Genomic DNA, 10,816 nt, shown 5'->3' on the forward strand with positions numbered 1-10,816 from the left:
ACTACTTTTGGCATTCACAGAATGCACTTACTACTTTTGGTATTCACAGAAGTTAGGATTTTGTCTTAAGTCTGTCTTAAGCCTGTCTTAAGTCTGTCTTATGTTTGTCTTAAGTCTGTCTTAAGTTTGTATTAAGACAAACGTAAGACAAAATCCTAACTTCTGTGAATAATAAAAGTAGTAAGTTCATTCTGTGAATGCCAAAAGTAGTAAGTGCATTCAGTGAATACCAAATAGTAGTAAGTTTAGGATTGAGTCTTAAGTTCATTCTGTGAATCGGGCCCTCAGTTTCTTTGCAGAAGTTTTAACTGCGTATGTTGACCAAGAAACGTGTAGTTGCAAACAAAACCTCACCCCTTCCCTGTCGCATTTGGGGTGCAGTAACGCATGCTGCTGTTTTGTCCCACTTGTGGAAACGTGTTGATCGTAGAGGAGGGGCAGAAGTGGTATCGATTCGCTTGCAACACTTGCACTTATGGACACAATGTCATTCAAAGGTCACCAGTAGAAAATATCCAAAACTTAAAGAGGTCGATGATGTGTTGGGAGGAACTGCAGCCTGGGAGAATGTTGATTCCACTGCAGAGACTTGTCCTAAATGTGAGCACCCACACGCCTATTTTATGCAGCTTCAGACCCGATCAGCAGATGAACCCATGAAAACATTCTATAAGTGCTGCAATGCACAATGTGGACACCAGTGGAAAGACTGACATTACTTGGCGTCTGCAATGAGATAGTTAAGTCAAGCTGTTCATAGTTTGTTCTTGACATGCCAAATCATTTAATAAAAATTGTGTAGTTTGTGCCTGTCATTGATAATTTTCTGTATATTGAGATCATTGGCTCCCGAAGTTGTGTAGTCCAGGAAAAATGGTACGAATGCCCGATGTGAGAAGCCGCTGTATGAGTGTCCTTCTCTTGTTTTCCTATCTTAGTTATAACTCTAGGTCATAAGGGGTGAGGTGATCTTTCCTCGACTGTGAGCTCAGGGCTTAGGGAGGTGCGATTGCCCTCCTGTAGCTATGCCGCGCCCTATGCTCAGGGAGGAATTCCTGTGATCTATTTCTATGCCTCTAAACTCCTTTAGCAAGAAAATTCAAAGGCAGACAGTAGGTGGCAAAAGATATATGAAACATAAGTTTGCCCAATAAGGCCCTGCAGACAAGTCTGTCTTAAGTTTGTCTTAAGTCTGTCTTAAGTTTGTCTTAAGAAAAACTTAGGACAAAATCCTAACTTCTGTGAATACCATAAGTAGTAAGTTTAGGATTTTGTCTTAAGTTAGTTCTGTGAATCGGTCCCTTTGTGAATAATGACGCAAGGCTCAACTGTTAGTAAATCCTACTGGGAATGTAAACAAAGTGAGGATGATCGATGGGAAGAATTTGGTCATGTTCGGTTTGTGCTCTAAGAAGGACTATCACCCAAAGAAGCAGACGAGGGGCCAAATAAATGTTGACAACAGAAGTGCTGTCACAAACTCAGCATTACCAGAAAGTAACAGATCAGCAGGCAGCCTTTAACACATTGCTTGTTGTGTAACTAAAATATGTGGCCCGACAAGTATAGATAGAGGCAGGAGAGCAAGTTACACACATTGCATGGACTGCCACTACCAGCATCACATGGGGGGTTGTAGGTTAGGTGGGTAATTTGTAGTGGTCTTCTACAATGCTGTTTATTTTCTAAAGTATACATTTGCCATCTTCTTCTCTATGTTCAGACACATACTATCTTTGAGAAAGTAAGATCATATTACCTCCTCCCCACCCATCCTTTTGGACTTCAGCAAAATCTCAGTGGCAAAGGAGCTATGCATAGCAAGAATATAGGGGCATATTACCAACAACTAGCGATAATTATCGCTATGTTGGTTTAGCGGCAATATTTTTATCGGCGGGGCTGCGGCGATTTTTATCGCTTAGGAACCTTGCTATTATCAAGGTTTATCTCCTAAGCGATAAAAATCGGCCGAAATGCATGAATATCGCTGAAAAGTCAGTGATATTCATGCATTACCGAGCTAATGCTCTTAGCCATGTTATCCACCTACCATTGGATAACATGGCTAAGAACTGCTCAGGGCCAGGTGTTAGCTTTTGGAGATATTCGCGCTTAGCGCCAATATCTCCAAAAGTTGGTAATAGGAGAGAGCGATGTTAGCGACTGTTTCCAGTCGCTAACATCTTGGCACGCCCACTTTGCATGTCATTAGTGATAAATATCACTGACATGCAAAGCGGGGCCCAAGATGGTCGCTATCTCCTACTAGCTGTCGCTAACTGGTGTTAGCGACAGCTAGGTAATAGGGAGATAATTTTATCTCCGCTTTCTTGGCTTTTAAAGCCAAAAATGCGGAGATAAACCCCCTTGATAATATGCCCCTCACTTCTCCTGGAAAGTCCTTGACTCAGAAAATGTATGCATATCAACCATTCTCTCGAACTGGAGAAGTCTCTAGAACTCGCTTCTGAACAAACTATGGGGCATATTATCAAAGGGGAAGAGGTCACCTGGGAACCTATTCCCACTTGCGAATGGGTTGCCACCAATTTTATTTTGGTGTTAAAGTATTATTGTTTTGTGACCGTAATTCAGTCACAAAACATAAATAAATACATACCGACTGCCATTGGGTATTTGAAAGGGACGCCCTAAACATGGCGCTTCCAAATACTGATTTGGGTTGCAAACGCAAAGTGCAATTCGCTAACAAGTTACCCAATGGCAATTTGCCTTTGGTACATTGAAAAATGCTTTTTCGCAGTTGCAAACACCCAGGTTCGGCAAATGGATCAGTTTGCGACCTCAAAAAACCTTTGTACATCTGGCCCTGTAGCAGCAAATGTGCAGTTGTGTACAACTATCACCACACGAATACCCAGGGATTGGGCGTTTATGGGAAGTGTGTCTCACAAGCCACTGGGTTCCTCACTACTAATGTGCCGTCTCAGCTGTCTACATATTTCATAGGATAGATGCCTGTTACAGGGCTTACAATACTCACACTCTGTGGGCCCGATTCACAGAACTAATTTAAGACAAAATCCTAAACATACTACCATTTTGGTATTCACAGAAGGCACTTACTCATTTTGGTATTCACAGAAGGCACTTGCTCATTTCGGTATTCACAGAAGTTAGGAGTCCTAACTTTAGGACTCCTAAGACTTTCGGTATTCACAGAAGGCGTTTAGGAATCCTAAGGTTAGGAGTCCTAACTTTACTACTACTAAATTGAGAAGAATCCTAATTTTAAGACTTTCGGTATTCACAGAAGGCGTTTAGGAGTCCTAAAGTTAGGAGTCCTAACTTTACTACTACTAAATTGAGAAGAATCCTAATTTTAAGACTTTCGGTATTCACAGAAGGCATTTAGGAGTCCTAAAGTTAGGACTCCTAACTTCTGTGAATACTGAAATGAGTAAGTGTCTTCTATGAATACCAAAATGAGTAAGTGTCTTCTGTGAATACCAAAATTATTAAGTGTCTTCTGTGAATACGAATATGGTAGTAAGTTTAGGATTTTGTCTTGAGTTAGTTCTGTGAATCGGGCCCCTTGCCACTATACATTTAGCTGCTACTTTTCCATCTCCCTAGTTGTTTTCTCACTTTGGCATTCTTTGTACTCTTTCATTATTCACAAAGGGGCAGATTTACAAGTGTGTGCCGCAAGCCATTGGCTGTGCCGCACTGAGTCACTTTAAAAGCCCAGGGATGCGACATATTTACAACAATATGTTGCATCTCTGTGCTTCCCCCTGCTCTAGCGCACAAACTGCTGCCATGAACAGGCACCCTTGCACCATGGTGCAAGGATGCCTGCATCGTGGGGAGATTGTTTATGTGCAGGAAGGGACACCTTCCTGTACATAAACAATCGCCAGAGGTGATTTCCTCTTTCTATGTGTGCTCCCTGGGGAGGCGTAGCATTCAAAAGCATTTCCAGATTTACTCTTTCTCGTAAATCTGGAAATGTGTCTGATTCCATGGTTGTTGCGTGAGAACGCCCACAGAAACACCCATGGAACACCCCTTTCAAGCAAAGTGATGCGTGCCAAGGGGCCATATTTACAAGAACAGGAAAAGTCAATAAGGGTGGCTTTTCCTGTCCTTGTAAATATGGGGCACTGAGGTTCCGTGGATTCTGAACCTGTACAATAAAGGTCGTTGTATCGTGACGATTTTGGTATCAGCGGACCGCAAATGACGAGTGCGGTATGTACGAGTGTTTTCGCCATAACCGATCAATGGGAACACTACGTATTCATGGATTCCGTTCTGAACCCTTGGGTTCCATTTTGTGTACGGCAGCCATTTTGTGTGGTTGCCCTCACATAGGCCGATGACTATGGCCGAACGAGTCTCTGGGACACGTACATCCTTAGCTGACTTCTTTGTGACCTGGACGATCTGACTCCTTGCCCAAGGCTGACCTGGTTGAGCCAGTTCCTTGATAAGCAGCTGGTCAGATAGAGATTAAAGAGCAGGACATTGCTGAGTTTATGGTACACGCACACACCCTTCTATCTTGCTTCTCATCTGCTTCTGTGTCTTCCTTTATGGCTTAATCATTGATATGGGTTGAGGTTTTTACGATGGGTTTGCCCGGCCCGTTCGAACAGGAATGTTGGATTTTGCTTGGTCATTTCTGGTGGGCTGGACAACGGAAAGTGGGATTGTCGTTATGCGATATGTTTGAAATGTCGCCCTATGAGTGGTCAGTTTGTATGTAATTGATGCTAGCCAGGAATGTGATTTTTAGCATAAAAGACGATGCTCCGCTCTATGAATTTGTGCAGTCTCTAGCGAACCACCCGTGTTGTGCTTCGTAGACCTCTGTTCCTGGTTGCAGCCAATAAATTTGGTCTTTGACGTCATCGAGAAGTGTCCCGTGTCTCTGTTTGCCAAGGCAGGGGAATCCGAAGACATTGGGCGTTATCCCTGGTGCCGCTGGGTTCTAAAACCCGGTTCTTCAGTTGGCGCCCAACATAGGGCGACTTCAGCAGTACCGTCCAAGCCTGAAGATCGTGAGGAGCTTTGTGTGGAAATTCTGGAGGGAGGCCTACCACTTCATCGACCCCTGTATGTCGTTGTGGTCTGAAAGTCTTTCCTGCGAGGTTCCCCGCTTTCCGACGGCTACGAAGGACTGCTGCCCTGACTGTCCCCCTGTCTTGGAGCCATTAGACGATTTGTAGAGCAAGACGATAGACGGGTCTTCTGGTGACGCCATCGATATTTCAGTTAAGTATGAGCGGAGCGTCTCCCAGTCCTTAGTTTCGTTTGGTATCCCTTCGGGATCGCTTTGATTTGGTACCTGCAGGCCCCAAAGCCGATGGACTCGTGTATTCACGAGACTATCGTTTTGAGATTTCCCTTGAAGTTTGAAGCTAGACTAGTGAGCGAAGATGCCTGGTCTTAGCAGACTTGGAAAGATATTTTGTTGTGGTTGTACTAGGGATTCCCGATTGGAGGATTCATGTCCGGTTCCTCCGATTGGAACTCCGACCTATGAGCTCTACGTAAAACATGGAGTAGGCCCCATCACGTACAATGAGGTATGGATCAAATATACCAGGAAAGACGGTGTCCTACAGTGGCCCGTTATGGTAGCTTTGAAACTGAGATTTTAGACAATCTCGAAGTTAAACTGTTCAAGAAGAAATCCCGGCCGGCGATGTTTGACTCTTTCCGCTTATGGCGAAAGGAAGCCAACCAGAAAGAAATTAAGTTAGCGAAGCGAAATAAACGAGAACGAGGTATGTCAATGGTGCAAGCTGCTATACAGTTTAGGGATAATGAAGAAGAACAAGAAAGCGAACAGATGCTTAGGCAGCGTAAACTTGCGGTAGACAAGTGCTATCCAGCTTTGCCACCTCAACAGCAAGAAGAAAAGAAAGATCTTGTGAAAGATCCTTTAATGTCGCATTTATTGAGTTCGCCGCCCCCTTATGTGCAGAGTGCTACGCACCTCCGCAAGTTGTAGTTGTGCAACCTCCGGTTGCTTTGCCACCTGTGATTCCTCAACAGCCAGCTCCTCTTCCGTTGGCTCCTATTCCTTTGGTGCAGCCTTCTCAAGGGCCGCCGACTTTGCTACCTCCTTCATCTGCTATTCTTACACCTGTGTTGCCTGTTCCTTCTATTACTGTTCCTACGTTGGTTTCTTCTCATTCTGCTCCGTCTCCTGTTCTTTTGTCAACTTCTCCTTCTGCTCGACAGAGAATGACTGATGCTGTTGCTGGTCTCTTTTCTCCTCTGTTGGGTGCATTGGGTATATCTCCTGTTGTAGAGCGTAAGCAATTGCGTAGCCAATTGCTTGGTCCTGATGAACGGACAGTGTTAGATCTTTTAGCGCGTAAATGGGTTACGTATCCTTCGCGATATGATCTTGAGGGTGTTATGGATGTTTTCCATCAATGGGAAGCACCGAAACAAAGATATGTTTTTGATATGATGTGTTTTTTCCTTCGTGAACAATGGGAAGATGGTGAGGTAGGACCAACTCCGCCTGAGTTGTACCTTATACATTCTGAGTTTGCGAAAGGGACTATTGTGGGTCTTGAGGTTGAGAAAGCAGTTGCGACGTTGTTGTCGTTTAGGAGTGAATTTCCTACTCAGCGATTGTATGAGCCTGACTCTTCAGTTAGGAGAAAAGCACAATAATATCCGATGCGTGAGGTTCCCCCAGTTTGGAGACCTGGTGATGCAGCAGCTAATCCAGCTATTCCGCCACACTTTCAGCGAGTTTGGGTACATGTTCCATGGAAGCGTGCTGAAGTCTTAGCTCTTAAGCAGACTTTGCCTGATCCGCGTAAGAATCCAGCAGGATATTATAAGGAGCTATCTCAAACTGCGGATTCATGTATCATGAATCTAGCCGATATAGACATGTTGTTTGGGAATGTTGTTCCACAGCCCATATGGGGAAAGATTCGTCACACGGATCATGCGCATGAATTAGGTGATACATGGGATAATCTTAGAGCTGCAGATACTAGACAAGTAGGTGGTGCTAAGCCTGAGGATGTGATTGCTGAACTCCCTGGTAGAATTATTGAATATATGAAGACTCTAATGCCGGCTATGCGTGTTAATTGGGTCTGCAGGTAAGCAGAAGAAAGGCAAGACTGTGTCCGACTTTTTCACACGGTTCGAAGAGACATTTGTAGACCACAGTGGTCAGGACATGAGTGCAGAAGGTGGTCAACGGTTGTTCGTTGACAAATTTGTTCATAATTTGCTTCCAGAATTGTGCAATAGGCTGAAGGATTCTGAGAGTGCTTGGGCTGTTTCTACGTCAGCGCAGATTTTGGCTACTGCCCAGTACTATGAGAATAGGAACAAGGATGAGATAGAGAAAGCGGATAGGAAGACTAAGGACTTGAAGACTAAAGTTCTTTTACAGCAAGCTTATCCGCCTCGTAATAATCAGCGCGATTATCAGCAACCTCAGCAATATCAGAGAAACTCGCAAAGGTTCGAGTCTTCTCAACCACGTTTTCCCGTAGGCCCTAATCAGTGTGCGTATTGCAAAGAAGAGGGTCATTTCAAGAGTAGTTGTCCGGTTCTGTTACAGCGCACGAATGGTATTTCTGGTGTGAGAGGTCGAGGTGTTCACCAAGCTCCTAGAGGTAGAGGTCGTGGTCAGAACACGCGTTCTTTACCTCCACAGAATTCCATGAATAGCTTTGATCAGCAGAATGGTGCGTCTGGTAGGATGGCACAGTATTATGTGGACGATTACTATGTTGAAGGTGAGAATGTGGATGGTAATGATTGCTAGGACAGCCATAGACAAAGAGAGGGAGTTGTTTCAGTTCCAGTAGATCAGAGTGGACCTTATGTTGAAGTGATTGCATCAGGTGTGTTAGAGCCTTTTCTGTTGGATACTGGTGCTGCGAAGAGTTCTATTATGCACTCTAAACTCCCTGGCGCACCTTTGTCTGGCTTAACGAATGTTTCAGTAGGTTTTTCTGGTGCCCCGGTTTCGAATCTGATTTCTAGTCCGTTGTCTATTTCTGTTGGACCTTGTGAATTCGAAGCACCCCTCATTCTGACAACAGGTTGTGGTGGGAACTTGTTGGGATTGGACTTGTTAAAGAGATTGTATGCGACGCTTTATTGTTCTCCGTCAGGAGTACACCTTACATTGGGTAAGAGAGTGATCTCTCCGATGTACTTGTCTAAAGATCGACTTCCACCTGAATTGTCTTCTCTCCCAGATTCTCTTTGGGCTACTGGTCCTAATGACGTGGGTCTCCTAGAGATTCCGCCATATGTTGTGACGTTGAAAGAGAATGCTACATTGCCACGCATTCCGCAATACCGAATTTCGAGTGATGGTGAAAGAGCACTTTTGGCGATCATCTATGATCTGATTGAGAAAGGTGTGATTGAGGAAACGAGAGGTAATGTGTGCAGTAGTCCGGTTTTGCCTGTTCTGAAAAGAACTGATTCTTCACAACCTCCTATATATAGGTTTGTGATCGATCTTCGCGAGGTGAACAAGATCGTAGTTCCGCAATTTCCTGTTGTGCCTGATATCACCGCTTTACTGACTTTAATCCCGGCTACAGCCACGTGGTTTTCGGTGAATGACTTGAAGAATGCTTTCTTCAGCATCCCGATTGCCGTGGAAAGTAGAGATATCTTTGGTTTCTCTTTAGGAGGACAAAGTTTCCAGTTTAAGCACGATCCTCAAGGCTATAGCGAGAGTCCATCAATCTATAGTCAAGCTTTGAAGACACAACTTGACTTGCTTGTTTTACCTGATGGTGCTGCTCTGATTCAGTATGTCGACGATCTGTTAGTCGCTGCTGACAACGAAGAGATTTGTAAAGAGGCTATGTTGTCGTTGTTACGTCATTTGTCTGATTTCCATCATAAGGTTTCTCTTTTGAAGTTGCAATATTGTCGACAAGAAGTTACATACTTAGGTCACCTCTTATTGAAGGAGGGAAGGAAACTGATCCCAGAAAGAATTCAAGCCATTGTGAAAATGAGTTTGCCTACAACACAGAGAGAAGTACGTGCTTTCCTAGGTATTACGTCGTATTGTAGACAGTGTATCCCTAATTTTTCATTGCTTGCGAAACCTTTGATAGCTCTCACCGTTAAGGACACTCCAAATCCTATTCCTTGTACTGACGAATGTCAGAAGAGTTTTTCAGAATTGCGTGATGCGTTGTGTTTGGCTCCTGTGTTGGGTACCCCCGACTCCAGCAAGCCTTTCACATTGTATGTCCACTAGAGAGAGGGATGTGCATTGTCAGTTTTGACTTAACAGTTTGGCGATAAGCAGCATCCATGTGCTTAGTTTTTGGTCGACTTTGGATCCCGTAGCTAGAGCGTTGCCAAGTTGTTTGAGAGCTACAGCGGCAGCGGCTGTTTCGATTCGACAGTCTGCTGGTTTGGTGATGGACAATTCACTGATTGTGACGGTTCCATATGCAGTGGATACCTTGTTGAATCGTACCAAGACACAGCACTTAACTAGTGCTCGGTTGTCGGGTTACGAATTGACCTTGTTAGCCAGTCATGTGCATATAAAGAGATGCAATACGTTGAATCCAGCTACGTTGTTGCGGATTTCAGTTGAGACAGATGTTACTAAACAGCATTATTGCTTCCTTAGAACAGAGGAAGAAACGAAAGGGAGGATAGATTTTAGGGATACTCCTCTTTCAGAGTGTGATGGTACTTTATGGGTTGATGGTTCGCGCTTCAAGCTTCCGAATGGTGATACGACTGCGGCATATGCTGTTACGACTTTGCATACGATTGTTGAAACTGCACGTATCCCACATAATTCAGCGCAAGCAGCAGAATTGGTTGCATTGACAAGAGCGTGTGTGTTGTCAAAAGGGAAACGAGTGACTGTGTATACCGATAGTCAGTATGCGTTTGGTGTGGCTCATAGTTTTGGACGTTTGTGGAAAGAGCGTGGGTTCCTGACTTCGCATGGGACTAACCGCCGATTCATCAAAGAAAATAGCGCTCGCAAAGGGCCAGATTCTGAGAATCTGCCGCCTGATTCATCAAAGAAAATAGCTCTCGCAAAGGGCCAGATTCTGAGAATCTGGCCCTTTGCAAGAGCGATTTTTGCATTTGGGATTCAGCATCCCAAATGTAAAAATCGCTAATTGCGAGGAATTACATTTAAGGAATCTCTATTTGAGATTCCTTAAATGCAATTCAACATCCAATTTCATTTTGCGAATTCGCAATTTCTTGCCGCAATTTACCGCGAGGTCAGACCTCGTGGTAAATTGAGAAAACTCAGAAAAATGCATTTAAATGCATTTTTCTGAGTTGCATGTTACACACACACATGTCCTTTAGACATGTGTGTGTGCAACACCAGAGTAAAATTTCATTTCAGGGGTGCTACAGGGTGTCCTTTGGACACCCCTGGCACCCTTCCAATCGCTATCTTATTTGCGATTAGCAAATTGCTAATCGCAAATAAGGAATACTCCCCATTCATTCCTATGGGCCTTTTGGCCCATAGGAATGAATGGCGAGTTATTCCTTATTTGCGATTAGCAATTTGCTAATCGCAAATAAGGAATATGTAGGAATCGCATTTCTTCATGCAATTTCTACATGAATCCCGTTTTGCGAGTCCTTAATAGCGATTCGCTATGAATCGCTATTAGGGCCTCGCAAAAACGGGAGTATGATGAATCAGGCTGTAAGATTCAGCATGGTCGTTGGTGAATGAATTCTTTGAGTCACTTACTTTGCCGTTGCAAGTTGCGATTGTAAAATGCAGTGCGCATAAGAAAGTTACGGATGATGTTGGTCGTGGTAATAC

General features: G+C 44.0%; 1 pseudogene; it reads left to right on the top strand.

The window, feature by feature from the left end:
- The first annotated feature begins 387 nt into the window (after positions 1-387).
- On the top strand, positions 388-713 carry LOC147671295 (DNA-directed RNA polymerase III subunit RPC10 pseudogene; annotated as a pseudogene).
- Positions 714-10,816: the final 10,103 nt, after the last annotated feature.

Source organism: Lissotriton vulgaris, unplaced genomic scaffold (genome assembly GCF_964263255.1).
Source record: "Lissotriton vulgaris unplaced genomic scaffold, aLisVul1.2 SCAFFOLD_329, whole genome shotgun sequence".
NCBI classification, from domain to species: domain Eukaryota; kingdom Metazoa; phylum Chordata; class Amphibia; order Caudata; family Salamandridae; genus Lissotriton; species Lissotriton vulgaris.